This window comes from Equus przewalskii, chromosome 29 (genome assembly GCF_037783145.1).
Source record: "Equus przewalskii isolate Varuska chromosome 29, EquPr2, whole genome shotgun sequence".
NCBI classification, from domain to species: Eukaryota; Metazoa; Chordata; class Mammalia; order Perissodactyla; family Equidae; genus Equus; species Equus przewalskii.
The window spans coordinates 17,113,801-17,131,909 of record NC_091859.1 but is presented as its reverse complement, the minus strand read 5'-3'; the positions used below and the strand labels follow the sequence as shown (position 1 = coordinate 17,131,909).

Genomic DNA, 18,109 nt, shown 5'->3' with positions numbered 1-18,109 from the left:
CTGGTTCCTTACTCTTGTTTTCCTTTGCTAGTCTCTCTACTCTTTCCAGTTATGTAACTTCAAAGTTAGCTAAAGCTTTATTCTTAAATCTATTCTCATTTCATCCACAATCACTTCCACTCTCGGTCTTTAAACGCCATCTATATGAGGATAACTCTCAGACTTACATCTCCATTCTGGATCTCTTCCCTAACTCCAAACTCCTTTCCAACTGCTTACTAACATCTCTACTCAAATGACATGTCATCATCCCAAAGCTAACATGTCTAAAATGTGAACTGGTGGAACCACTGTAGAAAACAGTCTGGAGATTCCTCAAAAAATGAAGAGTAGACATATGATCCAGCTGTTCTACTTCTGGATATTTATCCAAATAATACAAAAACAGTATTTTGAAAAGATATATGCAACCATGTATTCATTACATTATTTACAATAGCCAAGACATGGAAACAACTGTGTCCACTGATGAATGAACAGATAAAGAAGATGTACTATATATATATACACACAATGGAATACTACTCTAACATAAAAAAGATGAAACCTTGCCATTTGCAATAACATGGACGCAATTTGAGGGTATTATGCTGAGTGAAATAAATCAGACAGAGAAAGACAAATACTGTATGATTTCACTTATATGTGGAAAATAAAAACAACCACCAAACACACAAATGTAGAGAACAGACTGGTGGTTATCAGAGGGGAGGGGGATTGGGGGGGAGGGCAAAATGGGTAAAGGGGGTCATTTGTACTGTGATGGATAGAAACTAGACTTTAGTGGTGAATACAATGTAATGTATACAGAAGTCGAATTATAATAATGTACACCTGAAATCTGTATAGTGTTATAACTAAGTTAGCTCAATAAAAACTTAATAATAAAAAATAAAATTGAACTTCTGATTCTTAAACCATCCTAAACTTACTCTGACAGTCTTCCCATATCACTTTATGACAACTCTTTCTTTCCAGTTGCTAAGGCTTAAACATTGGGAAGCATCTTTGAATCCCTTCTTTGTCCCATACCCCACATCTAAACCACTAGCAAATCCTACTGGCTTGACCTTCCACTTATATGCAAAATTCAATCACTAGGATTTCTAGGACTACACTTTCCCTCCACTTCATTCATACAAGTCCCCTTGCTGTCCTCCGACATTCTAGTTACATCCTCAACTCAGAGCATTTGCTCTTCCTATTCCATCTGTGGAATGTTCTTTTCTAGACGTCTGCATGGTTTCACTTATCACTTCCTCTGTGAAGTTTTCCTGGCCGCCCAATCTAAAATCTACTCCTGTAACCCTTCCCGTCCCCACTCTAGAGTTATTTTTCTCCTTACCATTTATCATTATATTTTTCTCTTAGTTTTCTTTCGTTTGCAGGTTTTCTCAATCAAAATATAAGCTTCACGAAATAAGATAATTTTGTTGTTGTTGTTTAGCCCTGTATCCTCAGCTCCCACAACAGTTCCAGATACACAGTAGGTGTTCAATAAATACTCCACCATTCTCTCCAGGCAATATATTGGAAGAAGTGAAGGAGAAACTTTCAGTTCTTTTTTATAAGATTTTAAAGAATATGGTCATTGGTGAATTTTACTTTCCTTTCTTTGTATGTTTCAAAAAATAGCATGAGGCAAAACTGCTTTGTGGTAAAATTGGAAGTTCTAACAACATTTTTCTCATTGGTTAATAATTTCAAAATTTTGGTTCTAACTACTTATTATTCTTGTCAGATCATGTTCTCATAGATCCCAAAATAGAAAGCATTGTTAATTGCTTTCATAGGTGAAAGAAAATGACTTCTTGTTATGAGTCAGGACAACTTGGCCAATGTGATTATTTATTTATACCAAGTTAAGGAAGTTTCAGGCTGGTTTTTATGTCAGGGCCATCTGTAAGTGGAGATTCCATCAGAAGAGCAAGGCAGCCAGAAGGCTATACAGGAAGGAGCTCCAAAAGAGCCACAGATTGGGAAAGCCAGGTGTGCGATGTTCAGAATTCTAGGAAATAAGATAAATATTAGATGGAGGAAACTGATGACCATGGATAATGAAGCCTTGCATTGAATTGGATTTTAGGTGAAGATTCCCACACACATTTATGGGAATCCGAAGAAGCTACGTGGGTCCCCAGCTATAACTGGGATAAGGTAGAAGCTGGCAATTTACTGAAATCAGAAAGTAAAGCTGTGACCAAGACAGAAACCTGAATCTGAGTGACACTCACAGTAATAGGGAAGGCTCTGAAACAGGACGTTAAAGGCTGTTGTCAGCAAAACAGGATAAAGTTTGGCTAATGCAGAAGCCTGGTGGTCAGTGCTGGGATTAAATGCCCCCGTTCAATGACTGTGGATTTGACATAGGAATGCAGCAGTCACTCATGGGGCACAGTGCCTTGGGTTGTCTCAATTCTGAGGCAGAGATTGCATTGGTACGTCCATCCTGCCTCGTGTCAACATTGGTCTGTGCCCTTGCAGGGTGGAGATGACATGGGATCAAAGGAAGCTAGTAAAGTAGTTTATCTGTTTTTTTTAACAAACATTTTTTTCACTGTGACAAATTATCTACATTTATTCCTTCAACCAATAGTTATTTCATTACTTCCTAAATGTCACCCTGAGCCAGGCATTGATAATAGAGGAACAAATAAGACAGATCCAATCTTTGATCTCATGGAACTTTGCTTTAGTCATAGCTTTTCTCTTTAATGTATTATCCTATATGGAATACATGTTTAAAACATTTCTTTTAATTTTATGTCTTGCTCTACCTTGAAACATTTTTACGTTTCAGTCTGAAATGAAATGGTCTTTAGAGGGATTTCACAATGAACTGAGGAACTGCCCAAAGGGTTCTTTCCTTCAGTTCATAGCTGTCTGGGGTCATTCCCAACCCTAAGGAGTCATAGATGCTCACATTTGGAAGAGATGCTAGATATTTTCTAGACCATTTCTAGACCAAATCTTTATTTTATATGCCTGTGGCCCAGAGAAGATATAAGGCATGCTAAAATTTACGTAAAAAATAGTCAACTCATTTGAGATTAGAATGGGAATCTCCTGAAACCATAGATGATTGCTTTCCCTCAATGACGCTACCCAACAGGCTTCATATTAAAGCCACATCTTAGACTGAATTTTTTGTTTGCCAATCACATCAGTGCATACCTTGCCATTTCCTTCAAATTACAGCATTCACATTCTTTCTCTGGAAAAAAAATTGGCTTTCGTTTATCTGTCTGTATTTCCCTTCTATGTACCACATAAAAGGGATTGCTGAAAAAAAAATTAGGTCATTGAAAGCTATTAAAAATAAAGAAAAAATGCTTTGCTATAAATTTCAACCTGAGAAATCAAAGTATGTAGTTAGTCTTTAATATTTTAAAAAAGAAAAGTTGACATTGTAAAAAGGAGATTTTTTTAAATCAAAAGACTTTGGATGAAAAATCGTTTGAGTAAAAGATCAACTGTGTTCACAAGTGCATCCCTCATCATCTTTTCCTTTTTGTTTTCACTAGTCAGAAACATTTCTATTCAAGAATCATATCTGAGGAAAACCAGTGTTGGGAAGAGGAGGAGAGACAGCAACCTCTTTTCTTAACTGGCCATTGGTATAGTCCCCTGTTGGTTGGCTGGTGTTGCTGCTGATAACCAGTGATGGGCCATGGCGAGCTCTACACAGCAGGTGAGCCATCACTTGTTTCTGTTAGGACGGGTGAGGAGTCTTCTCCTGATGTCACACTCCCCTGAGGTGGCCTTCAGTTTCCATCACTCCCTCATCCGTCTACCCTTATCTCCTTTTCCCTCACATTTCCACCCAGGAGAAATCAGTACAACCTGCAGCTCAAGGGAAGTCTGGAAAGTAAAAAAGGAAGCAAAACTTTAACAGCGTGTTATTGCCTTACATCTCTTGAGCTTTATGTTTTATTTAGCATCTTGCCGGGTCCTTCCTCAGCATGATTCACTGTCAATCGTTCTGAGGGAGCTTCTTGGTACTACAGGACTCTCCCTCTAACTACCTGCACAGAGTTGTCTTCAAGATTCATTTGCTCCTGATCACAATCCAGTTTTACCACGGAAGCCCAAGGTCTCTAAACCAGCAGAGGTCGCTGCTGATTCCAAGTGGTAGAAGCATTCTCAATGCTAGCCACTTCAAGGATTTAGGCTGAGGACTCTTGAGGTTACCAAGAGAACTTCTCTATGAACCTTTTTAGGGGCTTCAAATGGACTGCTGACCATGGACATAGATTAATCACATCAGGTGTCTGAATACTTGGGTTTTAGTCTGAATATGCCTATAACATCAAAGCTAGCTTTTCTCTCTCTTCTTTCCATTTTCATCATGCTCAACTACCACCCAAAATACAAAGTCCTTTAGTCACCTATACTCTATTACCCTATTATGTACAGACACTGTTCTAAGCATTGTGCATACAGAGGTACATGAGAGTACATGGAGTGTATATATTAGACTAATAAGTTGTAGCCAGTGTATTAAGGTATCTCAAATCTATGACATAAAAAATACGAATTTTTTTTCTCTTATCTATTTTCTATTGAGTTCAATTTTTGTTCTTAATCCTTTCTTGGGAAGATTCCAAAATTCTCTGGTAATTTTTGCTTGTTAAATGTTAACTTTCTTCAGTTAAAAACTCCAGTATCATATCTGATTCACAGCCTTACAGCTCTCCTTTCTTCTGGCAATTGTTGGGAGCAGAGTGGAGTAAGAGGAAAAGAGACAAGTGTCTCTATTCCCAACTTGTGTTTGTTTGTTGTCACGTTTTTGGCAAATGCTTCTTGGCATCTGGTACCTTGTGTATGACAGGTATCCAAACTCTGCCTCTCTTGTCAGGCCTGAAATGAGATTTTCACATGACGTTCTGAGGTCTTTGACCATAGAACCCCACAGTTGGAGAGATGTAATTCTAATGCTGCCTCTTGCATTGCCTCAGCTCCCATCCCAGTGGTGTACTCAACAGAATCTCTCTGCTGGTGTCACCTTGATTGGATATCATCAAAATAGCCAAAGTCCAACTACCTTATGGGGTGTCCACTCATGAGAAACATCCTCATACCTGCCTCACCATCTAATAAGATTGCTGTCTTTCCTCTCCTCTTGCCAGGTCATTGCCCTGTGTTTAGGTAGTCACACTGACATGATAGCTCAAGTAGACATACAGTGGGGAATGGACTACTACTATTTCCTTCTTGCAGACACCCCCAATTTCTACCTTTTGTCATACTTGGCTTTGGGGGAGGGGTGAGGCAGAACACTCTGCCTCTCTGTTCCCCAGCCATCTCCATAGATTCTCTATGGGATGGTTGTGTGTTGTGGTATTGAGAGAAGGGCCAATTTTCTTGCGTCTAAATAAAACTTGAAGAGAATTGCCTTCTTCTAGCTATAGATTTTTTTTTTAATTTCCTTTTTTTAACAAAGAAAAGAGAATATAGGGACAATTAATATCTCTTGTTTTCAACTGTGAGAACAAGTTGCCAATCCTAGACTTGCAGTAAATCCCAATGAACGTTCTTTACCAACCAAATAATAAACAGGCAAATATCAGATAATAATAAAAATGTGAAAATAAAATAAGGTTATGTGTCAGAGCTGTTAGCTCGAGAGGTTATAACATTGAGAACATGTTTAGCTGAGACGCAAATGACCAGAAAGATCAATGATACAAAGATCCCGGGGGAGGAGGGCACAGATAATTGTAGGCAGAGAAAATAACTAGCAAGTAAGTGAAAACTTCCCAGAATGAGAATGAACCTAGCATCTATGAAGAAGGGAAAAAGTCACGGTGGCTGTAGCACAGTTTGAGAGGAGAATGATAGGAGATTGTTTGAAGAGGGAGACAGAGAGAGATGATGGCGGCTGAAACAGGGGTGTCGAGTTGACTTGGTTGAATTGGGGTATATTTCAGGGTAGAGTTAAAAGAATTTGCTGATGGATTAGATGTGGGCTCAAGCAGCAAGAGAAAAAGGGAAATAAAAACTGACTCGTTGGTGTTGGACTTTAACAGCTATAAGGACAATGGTACCACTTACTGAAATGACAAACACTAGAGGAAGAACAGATTGTTTTTGCTGTTTGTATTAGTTTGCTAGGGCTGCCCTCACAAAGTATCATGGACTACATGGTCTAAACAACAGAAATTTATTTCTCACAGTTCTAGAGGCTAGAAGTCCAAGACCAAGGTGTCAGCAGAGTTTGTTTCTTCAGAGGTCTCTCTCCTTGGCTTGTAAATGGTCAACTTTCCCCTGTGTCTTCACATTATCTTCCCACTGTACCTGTCTGTGTCCAAGTTTCCTTTACTTATAAGGAAATCAATTTTGTTGAATTAGGGCCCACACTAATGATAATTTTATCTTAACTATCTGTTTAAAGACCCTATTCCCAATTACAGTTATATTCTGAGGTACTGGGGGTTAGGACTTCAACATATGAATTTTTAAGGGACATGATTCATCCCATGATACTGTTGTTGTTGATTTGTATATATTTTGGTGGAAGAAAATGAAGGATATCATAAGCTCTGTTTTGAAAATTGCTTTAGGACATTGAAGATAGGAGATAAAGAATACTCAGTCATCTTAAAGGGATACTTCATATCTCACATACTATGAGTAGTGTTGGCATTCCGTTTCCCCAGGTATCACCAGACAATACACCTTCCTCTTCATGGAAAACTCTTTATATGTTGGATACTTCTGTTTATAAGTGGTTTGTGCCAGCAGTTGAAGCTAATCTCCATGCCAATGCCTTCTTACATTTTAGGTTCATACTTTTTTCTCTCCTCAGAACTTTGACATCTGTTTCATGATTTGCCTCTTCACTTTAACTACTGCCATCACTCTGGACATGACTTCAACACTGACGGGGACCAAACTGCCAACATAATAGTCTCATTACTCCTAAATAATTTTGACTCTTACAACCTTAACTCTACTTCCCTTTACCCCTTCTCTCCAATGACCACAGTTTTCATTCCTTCAACAGCCATTGTGCACATACAATGCCCCATCCTCCAGGAAACTGCTGGGGATGCACAAAGAGGAGTAATACCTGCTCTCTGCTCTCAAGTAGTTCTTGTTCTTGAGGAGGAAGGAGACAAGTGAAGAAAACCTATTATAAAATAAATTCATTATTTGGTATTTATTTACTCAACAAATATTAAACAGTAGTAGCTAACACTGTTGAGTGCTATCATTGCTCTGTAGGCTTGACATATGTTAACTCATTTTAATTGTCTCAAAAACCCTATGAGATAAGACCTATTATCATCCCTGTTTTGTAGTCGAAAAAACTGAGATATTATAAGGTCAAATAACTAAGTTATTCAAGGTCACACAGTGTGTAAGTATCAGAGCTGGAACTCAAACCTAAACAGTCTGGCTTCAGAGTCCATTCAATCACTACACCATGCTGACTCTTCTGTAAGTACAATTATGCAGCGAATCTAAACTGACATTCTTGAAGTGATACCTATGCACCTGATGTTGCCTAGCATAAAGAAATGGCAACTGTTCTACCTAGTCAGTCCTGTCTAGGGTCCAGAGCAGCCCCCCCCCCCACCACCAGCCTGCCAATTTGGCAGTCATCACTGCCCTGCCAATAATGAATGTATCAGAGACACAAAAAGGAGTTTGGGCATCATGAGCTTAGGATTTGGGTAAAGGTGTCAGAATAACATGTAGTAAAATATACTGGAGCTTTAGTGAACCCACCATGTTCTCAAGAAGAGCTTTCCTTTAGTATCATGGCCAAGCCAAGACTCATCCCAAGGGTGTGAATGGACCTGATTCCAAGGGAAAAGGGAGCAGAGAAAGTAGTGAGGAAAAGTCAAAAGAGGAGTGGAGCCCACCATTCCTGACAATGGGTACAACCTCAGAAGAGTTCCCTCTTTTGCCTCCAAATTGAAATGGATCCCATTTCTCTATAAGAAAAATTCTTGCTCTGGCTGTATACTGCTTGTGCTCAGCAGCAGCACTTGTAAATTTGGAAGCTCTTAAGAAAAAAATTGGGCACGGGCCAAGGGCAGTCAGAAAGTGAATGAAAATCTTTCTGAAAATTTTGTTGATGATGGAAAATCTGGCACAGAAAATATGTCTGGCAGCAAACCTATCTTTTGTAACAAGGAATCAAATGTGCATACACCATTCTTTGTTTTATAATGGATTATTTGTGTCCTTACTATTAATGCTTTCAAGAAAGATATTTAGTGAAAGATAGCCACCTGTGTATCTCTTCACTAGGCACTATGGTAATATGAATGAGTCTTAGATCCAAGGTATGCATTTGGGGTGGAATAGCTTTGGAGGAAAAGGCATGGGATTCACACCTTGAAAGAGGAAGTGTTTTTGGCTAAGCAATAAAGTACACACTTTAAGGGAGGAAATAGCATGAACTAAGACACTGAGAAAAGAATGAGTCAATACCAAGTACATGGAAGAGTCTGGTCTGATTCAGAGAGAGTACAGAGGAGGTTAAGGAGTGGTGGAATATTGTGAAGTTTGTAGCACGTACTGGAAGGTAACATACAACCTTGGATTTAGCTTGACTTTGCCACATAGAAGCAGTAAGACTCAGGCCAAGTTAGGTTACTTTTCACAGCCTCAGTTTCCCCATTTTTTTTTACCACCATGAATTAAATGAGATAATATGACACATTTAGCACAATACCTAGGAAAAATGTTAGCTTTTATTGTTTTTACCATCATCATTAGTATTCTAAAAGTAACAAAGGCTAGTCTGTGACTATCTTGAAAAATGTATGAGATTGGATTTGATATTGTAGACAGTGTTAAATTCTTGAGCAGAATAAAGTGATAAACTCTGAATAAAGTGATAAAATTTCATCTGATAGCACATTAAAGATAAATTGGGAGAGAATAATAAGAATATATGACTTCGATCTCTTGCCAGGGACACGAATCTTCATAAAGATAGAATCCCTAATTGGAAGTTGGAAAAACCACCTCGTCGTTGTTCAGAAATACTCTATTTAAAATTTCCAATTTTTCTATAATCTAGGCACTTAAACTGTGCCCTTTTCTGTTTTCTTTTTCTGACAGTTTGGTGCCATTTTATTAATTATACTCATCTTCAAAGGCACCGAGTAGGGGCCTGGAAAGGAGATAGAACACAAATTAGATTTTTCTACTTGCCTGGAGAAGGGTAACACTATTGGCCACTTCAGGACTTCTTTGTGGCTCTCATTGTTTCTTAATATTCCCTTTTCCATGAATGTATTTTATGGATTGCTCCCCCATGTTTTGGAAGAAGGGACAGTGAGAGAAATGACCACACAATGGACAATTGTGCAATTTCAGAGCACAACTCTCTGGTACCTATTAAGTATTTTGTATTTAATTGGTGGCTTAATAGATCAAATAGCATATTATTCTAATTATACAAAGCTGTATTGAAAATAAATGATGAATGTATCTCATTCTTTTTATAAGAACACTGTTAATTACTAAATAATGGTTTAATGATATGCAACTGGGTTAATCACATCATGGCATATTGTAATATGCCAATTTTATATCAATCCCAGGCAGCAAATAATCAAACATAATCTTCAAATGCATACATTTAAGATAGAACCATAATCTCCATTAGTTGGAAAATAGGATTATCTGATTACACTCACATCTACTTAAAAAAAAAATCCTATTGCTACCAAAGTAACTAAACTTTGCTTTAGCCAATTCAAATTTTCTTTGTATATTTTGTTTTTTGTCTTAAACATTGATTTCCCTACTTTCAAAATGTGAAAAAAATTTATATCATGAAATGAGTTGAGAATAGGAACTTAATATGTACTTTCTGATGATAGTTGTGAAAAAAATTAAGCCTCTAGCCTAACTTAAACGAATCTGTTTGCCTTTGTATTGCTATAATGGCATATTCGTCAGGCAGGATAGCAGCTTAATTTTTTCTTAGTAGTCCATTTATTTGTGCAAGATTTATATTCAAATCCATGCTGTTGGAGTCAGTCATTGTCAGTCTTACAGAAGACTTCCTTCACTATTTCTTGTAATCTTATTGGTGTCACATTTTGAGTACACATTTCAGTTCTATCCTTCAAAATTTTTATTGCATTTGGATTTGCACAGATGGAACAAAAATAAATTTCTAAGACATTGGCTGAAAAATAAAACATTTCTGTCTCTTCAAAACACTTTAAAAGATAAGAAAATATAAAGACCTGTAATGATTTTTCTTACCTTTCTCCACTCAGCAGTGTGACATGGGGCATTTACACTCCTAGATGGCATCAGTATAGAATGCGAGCATCTCTTTGAAATCAGATATTTCTGTGGCCTGTCAGATTCTAGGGAGCGTGAAAAAGAGAGCTGGCTGGGTGGAATGAATGTAGTGAAGAATTATGGGAAATGTAGTAGGAAATAGTAACTCAATGACAGTGATACAAGTAAAGGGGAAAGGACAATAACATTTGAAACGTAAAGATCCTAATATCTGAACTGACTAGGCTGTGCCATTGTAGTGGTCACCCAGGAGAGTCAAATATAGGAAAGACAGCAGAAGATTATAAAAGTATTATCTATAAGCTATCGCCACCATGCTTCTGGACTCAAGACCTTGGGAACTGAATTTGAATATACTTGTGCATCAGCCTGGAATCAGCCTTGAAACAGTCTGGCGTGAAACTAAACTTCCTAAAATACTGATTCAGCTTTGTCAGTCCTGCACAGAGCTCTTCAGAGGGCCTGACAGCTCTCTCGGCCTCTGTTTCAGACCCGTAGAATGTGTTTTGTTTGGTTCACACTATGTGTTTTTTTAAAAAAAGCCAATGTGTTAGAATTGGAATATGTCATGTAAATACTCAATTTCTGACTTTCCTTAGAAATTGGTACATCTAACAATATTGAATCCAGATTTCCTTGTTGACACAACAGATTGGAATTGAGAGAGGCATATCATTAAACCAGGGAGTATATTTCCCACAGCACACATCGATCCCTCTTCTCTCCCTTATACTGTGGCCAACTATTAACTGCGGTTTATCATCAACCTTATAGCTTATTTTACTGTCTTTTTTATTAACACTAGAAAACCTTTTTTTTTTCTTGAGGAAGATTGGCCCAGAGCTAACATCTACTGTCAATCTTCCTCTTTTTTTTATTTCTCCCCAAACCCCAGTACATAAGTGTATATCCTAGTTGTAAATCATTCTAGTTCTTCTGTTTGGGAAGCCTCCACAGTGTGGCTTGATGAGTGATGTGTAGGTCTGCACCCAGGATCAGAGTTAGCAAACCCGGGCCCCTGAAGCAGAGTGCATGAACTTAACCCCTCAGTCACAGGGTCAGTCCCCTTTTTCTTACCTGTTGCATTTTTGTCATCTTCTAGGAAACCTACTAAGAATTTGAATTTGTGGCATCTGCTTTTTTGGCTCCCTGTTATCCATGGTCTGTGATTAAACTACTCAGCCTGCCATATGTTTGATGTTCTCTCACTGTGTATCAGTCATTTATTCAACACGTGTTTATTGAATGCTTGCCATAGTGCTCCACACTGGAGCAGTGGTGGTGGCACTAGTGGAGGGACACAAGGGTGAAATAAGCACAGTCCCTGCTCTCAAGGATCCCAGAGTCTATGAGGACAGAGAGATTTCATAGAATTTAAATTCAGTGTAGTGATAGGTGCTCTAAAGGAGTGTGTTCATAAAATATTAATGTTACAGAAATACACAGGAGAGCAAAATCAATTCAAACTCAATTCAAACTGCTTTGACAGAGGAGATGACAGCTGGACTATACTCTGAAGAACTTTATGAAGCTTTGTAGATAAATATTCAATGTTTTTGCTAGTAACAATAACGTTCACAAGTCTTTGATACTCCCTTTTTTGGAAATTACTCCTTTTCTTTGTTACGGAAACAACTAGACATTTTGGAGACTTTCCCCTCTTCATCCTCACCGTTTTCAGGATAAACTCTCTTGAGGTTCAGCACTGCTTCCACCTTCCATCTGCTTCCCAAGAACCCTCAGAACTCAAAGGTGTTCTATGGTCCTCACCTAATTCTAGTTTAGCTATTGTATGGGTAAAATGTTCTTGTGCTGGGCAGTCTGAAACAATTTACAATTTGCATGAGTATTGTGTTTTCTCAGTTCTGAGCAATTGTCATGCTCATTTGGGGTGTGTGTGTGTGTGTGTGTGTGTAGAGGATACAGAAATAGACAGATGGAACATTTTCTGAACTCTTAGCATAATTTGAGATTTAAAAACACTGACATTGACAAATCACTTCCTAATACTCAGAGTTATCATTAATTAAGTTAGATCTTTTGCTGGAGAATCAAACAGTATTCTTTTCTTATATTCTATTTTTCTGAGTTAATTCAAGAAAGATTATTTATCTTCAGTAATTCATACTGCACAAGACAGAACTAATGCATCTTGGTTTATTTTGGTTTTAAATGATCTATTTATAAATCCTAGAAGAGCTGGCATTTATATAAATAACTGACAGAAGATGAATGGCCAACATTAGAATCTGTACCAGGACTGACCAAAGTATAATGCATAGCCTGGGAAATGGATTTGTCACCTTTTGAGATGAAGCAAACACTATTTGTTTGTCAAAGTGTAGACTTATTTATTATATTTGACCTAATATTGGATGCTTGAACTCATAATTTGAAAAAGAAAAGTGTAATCTTTATATCTATTCTTAAATAATCAAATAGAATTAAGAAAATAAGTTTTTCAGCAACAAAGACATATTTGACGCAACATATATAATATAATATATATCATGCAAATATAATTTAGGGGTTTTTTTGTCCATTAGAAAAAGCTCTCAAATGAACTGTATACATGTCTCCTTAAAAGAAAACCACAAAGGAAATGAAAGTTTTCCTGAAATCCTTAAATTGAGATATTTTAATGCTTTCTATTCTCCCTTTGCATATCAGAAAAGGTATCAAGTTATACTTCAAATTAGAGAATTCCAGATACTTAACTTCTAAACAGTATTTATTTAAATATTCAGGCATTTTAAGCTATGCACTAGTGTTCCTTTTTCCCAATAATTTAACTTAATTCAATGGCACTAATTAATAAAAATCGATGTATTCTTTGTGAGGCACAAATACAACTAATGTACTTCTTCCTGAATCATAATTTGAAAGCTATCAGTCAAGACATTGGAAGAAGAAGTCTTGGCTCTACCGTTTTGAAATGAGACCAAAACTTAATAGAGAGCACTTTCTACTCAATTTTGGATTGCTTTGTAAAGTACAATTCCCAATTGGCACCAATGATTTTCGAATTCACAGAACAGGAAATTCCACTTAGATTGCTGTCCACATTCTTCTGTTGCTCCAATTGAATTTATTTGTATTGTTTTGCACTGTTATCATGGTTACACTCTTGATCCCACTGAATGGTAGAAATACACATCTTTTAAATGTCTATTGTTAGAATAGGAAACAGCCTTGATTGTGAGACATTATTCGTTACTTGAATGAGCACAGAGTGGTAGCTGGGGTTACAAGCAGGAATCTATTATACAAGACAGATATCCACTACAAGAAACCAACATGGTTTGAGGGATCAATTCCAGAAAGCTTAGATAGGCTCCCCTGGGATTATAACACAGTGCCAAAGAGTCATATGAAGCTCATGAAATGCCAGGGTATCCATCATAAGGGCAGGGTACAAAAGTGGGGAATTTAATAGACCAATAGTTCTCTGGCCATGCAAACCAAACTCCAGCCAGCAGACCAGAAAAAGTCTGGAACTAGTCCCATGGAAGTGAATGACAAGGCATAAGAAGGGTACAAGGGACACAGGCAAAGGAACTGAGTTTCAAGGTAAGTCTGTGCTTGTGAGTAGGTTACTCATTTGACTTATATTTATAGATGATTACTACGTGCTGAGTATCTGCTAGAGCTGAGAATGAAAAGTGAGTAAGATACAGCCCCTATTCTTAAGGATCTCATAGCTTAGTGACTTATTTAGGCACTTGCACAGAATGTTGTGTACAATGAAGGAAATCACTGGTTGATAAAGGCACCAGAGATTATGCAAGTTTTGATGAAAGGCAGCTAATTCATCCTGAAGGATTATGCAGTAGGGAGGTGAAAGGCATTCCAGATTAGGAAACAGAATGAACAAAGACACTGAATGGTGTGTGTTCAAGGTATCAGAAGTGTTTCACTCTTGGATGAGCATAAAGTAAAATTAATGCGTAGCTGGTGAAATAGGCAGATTTCAAGTCAGGGGGACCTTATTTTTCTATTGTACAATATTCTGTTCTGTATATGATAGGAAGTCACTGAAAGGATTTAATTAGGGGAGTTTTATAGGTAAATATTTCATTTTACTTTGATTATTCCTGCAGCTGTGTAGATGATAGAAAGGAAAGGTTAAACCAGAAGGCAGTTTGGAGGGTGTTACAGTAGTTCTGAGAAATAACAAGGTCTGTCCCATGAGAATGAGTTTAGCTGGATTAAAGATAGAGGTGGTAACAGATTTGAAATGTATTTAGGAAGTAGAGGAGGAAAAAATGATTTGACATGCAATGGTTATGGCAGAGACGATGTTGTGTTCTCAGCTTGCCCCTTTACTTTTCCTCCAAAGCTAAAAGATAAACCACATTTTCCAGCCTTGATTGCAGTGAAGGTGGTCTTAGGACTTTGTACTACCAGTGGAATATAGCTAGGATTGTTATTTGTTACTTCAGGTCCTGGGTCACAAAAACGTTTTGCAATCTCGCAGTTATTCCTCTGACTCCTTTGGATGCATAGGGCTCTGAGAAGTCCTCCAAGCCGCCAGGAGAGGACGTAGACTTCATAGAAGGAGTCTGCATCCCTGAATGACTCTCAGAAGCAAAGCCTCATTACTGACCTGGATTGAACTTCACTGTATTTAATTAAACATTTATTGCTATAAAGTGATTTACCTTACACAACTTACATAAGTGAAAAAATGAACCAAATGAACATATTTACATTGGAAAGGATCATTTCAGTTTTGACATGGTGAATTTGAGGTGATTATGGAGTGATTACCAAAAAGGTGAAACCGTAAGAGCAGATGTCATTCAGGAGAGTGTTTGACTAAGGAAAATAGTAAATAAAAGTTGAAATTCTGGGAGCACCAAAAGTTAGAAGACAGAATATAAGAAAAACAAGGAGCTGAAGCTGGAGAGAGTCAAGGTCAAATCAAGGGGGACTTCACTTTGCTTTTAAGGTGTTAGAATTTGACTCTTCAGATGATGGGAAGTCTCTGATTGATTTAATCAGGGAAGTGAGATGGTAAGATTTGCACTGTAGTTAGGTTACTCTTGTAACTCAGATGACACGTCAGCCTAAAAGACCAGAGAAGAGTTAAGAGGCTACTACAGCAGCCTTCAGGGTTAACGTGAAGCTGTCTTGGAAACAAAGTAAGTAAAATTTTAAGGACAGAAAATTTGTTTAATGGAGATAATGATCAAAGGTGCCAAAAACAAGAGAGAGTTTCATTTTTATAACACTGAATTTGGCAATATAATAGTCAACAGGGACTTTAGTCATTTGTGATGGGGCGAAGCGTAACCAGAAGTGGGAAAACAGAGACTGTGAAAGTACACAGGCTTTGTGAGAATGTAGTGGAAGAAACTGGATTGTAGCCAGAGGCACGTATGGAGGGTTAAGTGATTTTTATTGTTGATTTTTGTTAGGATGGAAAAGGTGTAAACATATTTACATGCTACAGGGAAAAAGTCAGAAGAGAAAGAGACGGAGCTTGAAGATTCTGCAGAAGGAAGAGGTAACTGAGATGGCAAAGTTCCAAGAGTAGAAGAGGAAGTGGAATCAAAGTTCAAATTGGTGAAGGAGTTAACTTGAACAGGACATGAGGGAAACCTTATTATCAGAGACTAGAGGAAAGGAAGCAAGGAGCTACAGCGTTAATGTCTGTAGGCGTGGATGGCAAAAAGATGAAATGGTCCATGCCCGATTTCCTCTGTCTTCTCTAGAAGAGATGAGCAAAGATGTTGAACAAGGTGTTGGGAAATGCATATTTAGAATGGTCATCGAGGGGCCAGCTCAGTGGCACAATGGTTAAGTTCCCACGTTCTGTTTCAGGGGCCCAGGGTTCATTGGTTTGGATCCCGGGTGTGGACATAGCACCACTTGGCAAGCCATGCTGTGATAGGCGTCCCACATATAAAATAGAGGAAGATGGGCACAGACGTTAGCTCAGGGCCATTCTTCCTCAGCAAAAGAGGAGGATTGGTGGGAGATGTTAGCTCAGGGCTAATCTTCCTCAAAAAGGAAAAAAAAGAATGGTCATCAAGGGCACCAGAACATTGTAACCAAGGACAAATGAAAAGACCTATATACATGGTTCTGAACATTATTTTTACTCAAGAAAATTTGAAGCCAAGGATAATAATTGGTATGAAGTTTCAAAATTCCTGTTATAATGGCCAATTCAAGTGTTAGGTTTCAGTTTCTACAGCCAAGTATTTGGTAGTGATTTGGGGGTTTAAATGCAATGATATTTTGTGATGAACACTGTCATTGCTACAGTACCTTTTCTATTGACATATTTACCAAGTATATAAACATATTTACCATATAATGAAAAAAATAAAATAATGTATACTGTATAGTCACTTACACAGGACCTTTCTCCCATCTTCATTTATTAATCCCACTTGGGAACACAGGTAGACAGGAGTTCATTTCCTTACTAATTCTACCTCTCAATTTTCATTTCTCACCTATCACCCTAAAGCATGAACATAGGACAAGGAAAAATTCTTCCTGAAATAGATATCAAAGGATGTTGGCTCTTTGTTCATGGAAGAATTTCATGAAATAAGATTGCCTATAAAATAAGCCCCAGGTGGTGTTGATAACAAAATCAATACTATTATGGAAATGTCAAACACCACTTCCTCGGAGAGACTTTTCCTGAAACACTCAGGTTCAGTTGGAAGCGTCCCCTCAGAGCTCTTTTATGAAACCAAACACAGCTCTGACACAGCACTCGATGTGAGAGAATTAGGTTCCCTTATCTGCCTGCCATAATAAACTCAGTGTCTTGAGAATTGGGACTGTAGCTTATTCATTATATTTCTAGCACTTCAAAGACTGCTTGGTACATTGTAGGCAATAACAAACCGGTAATTGAATAAAGTATTGAAAATAAGTGAATTATTGAATAAAAAAGTAGACGAATATTCTCACATTCAGAAAAGATATAGATTTCTTTGGTTTAGTACTAGACCACAAAGGTAAAGCAACAGTTTATTTCCTCAAAACAAAAATTAAAAAAAGAAAAGAAAAAAAAAAGTAAACTTTTCCATTGTTGGCTGCAAGAAAAAGCAGACCATATATCTCATTGATACATGCAATAGCTGGTGTCATCCTTATTTGCTTAGAAAAGCTAAAGAAAAATGGAAGAAATGCCAAGGAGCAAAACATGTGCAATTGCCTTCATGAGCAATGCTGCAATACACAATACGATTGGCAAAAGGCTACTTTTTGGCCTGGTAGTCTATGGCTCAGGAAGAGAAACTTCAATTAACAGCTCAAGTCACTGCACTGCTGCAGGGATGTAAATCTCAGAGTAGACAGACCTCTTGTATTGGCTTTTGGGTTTGCTAAGCAAAGAAGAAACATGGAAAAGCTTTCTGCAGATTCTTAAGGGTTACCAAATTTTTCCCTTGTGTTCATTTTTTTAGTCTTTATTTTGAATTCTTCAGTTCTGTGAGAAAGGATGAAAAAGGTAATTGAATACTCGTTTTATAGCAAAGGCATTAGGCCTAGAAATGAAATTATTCATTTTATAAAATGTATTGCTTTGTAATATTAATAAAGAAAATACTACTCTCACTGATTGTTATTATTATACACACTTGAGTTCTTATTAAAATGAGTTCACACTGAACAATTTCTTACAGGATCAAATATTCAGAGGCTATGTTCACATTTGAACGTTGCAAATTTTCCAAAAATGATGGTTTAGCCCAATTTTAAAATGATTAATAATTTTAACACATTATTCAATGCACTGGTACTAATTGTGTGAATTGTAGTAGGATTATTTCCTCTCTTCTCAAGTGAATTCATGGTGTGA

The 18,109-nt window shown here is 37.4% G+C and overlaps 1 long non-coding RNA gene across 1 annotated transcript in view; it reads right to left on the bottom strand.

The window, feature by feature from the left end:
• The window catches only part of LOC139080195 (uncharacterized), an 80,402-nt gene extending 70,054 nt beyond the window's left edge, over positions 1–10,348 (bottom strand). Inside the window, exon 1 of the long non-coding RNA XR_011534484.1 lies at positions 10,240–10,348. This is a non-coding gene — a long non-coding RNA (uncharacterized lncRNA). The remainder of the gene's footprint in view (positions 1–10,239) is intronic.
• Positions 10,349–18,109: the final 7,761 nt, after the last annotated feature.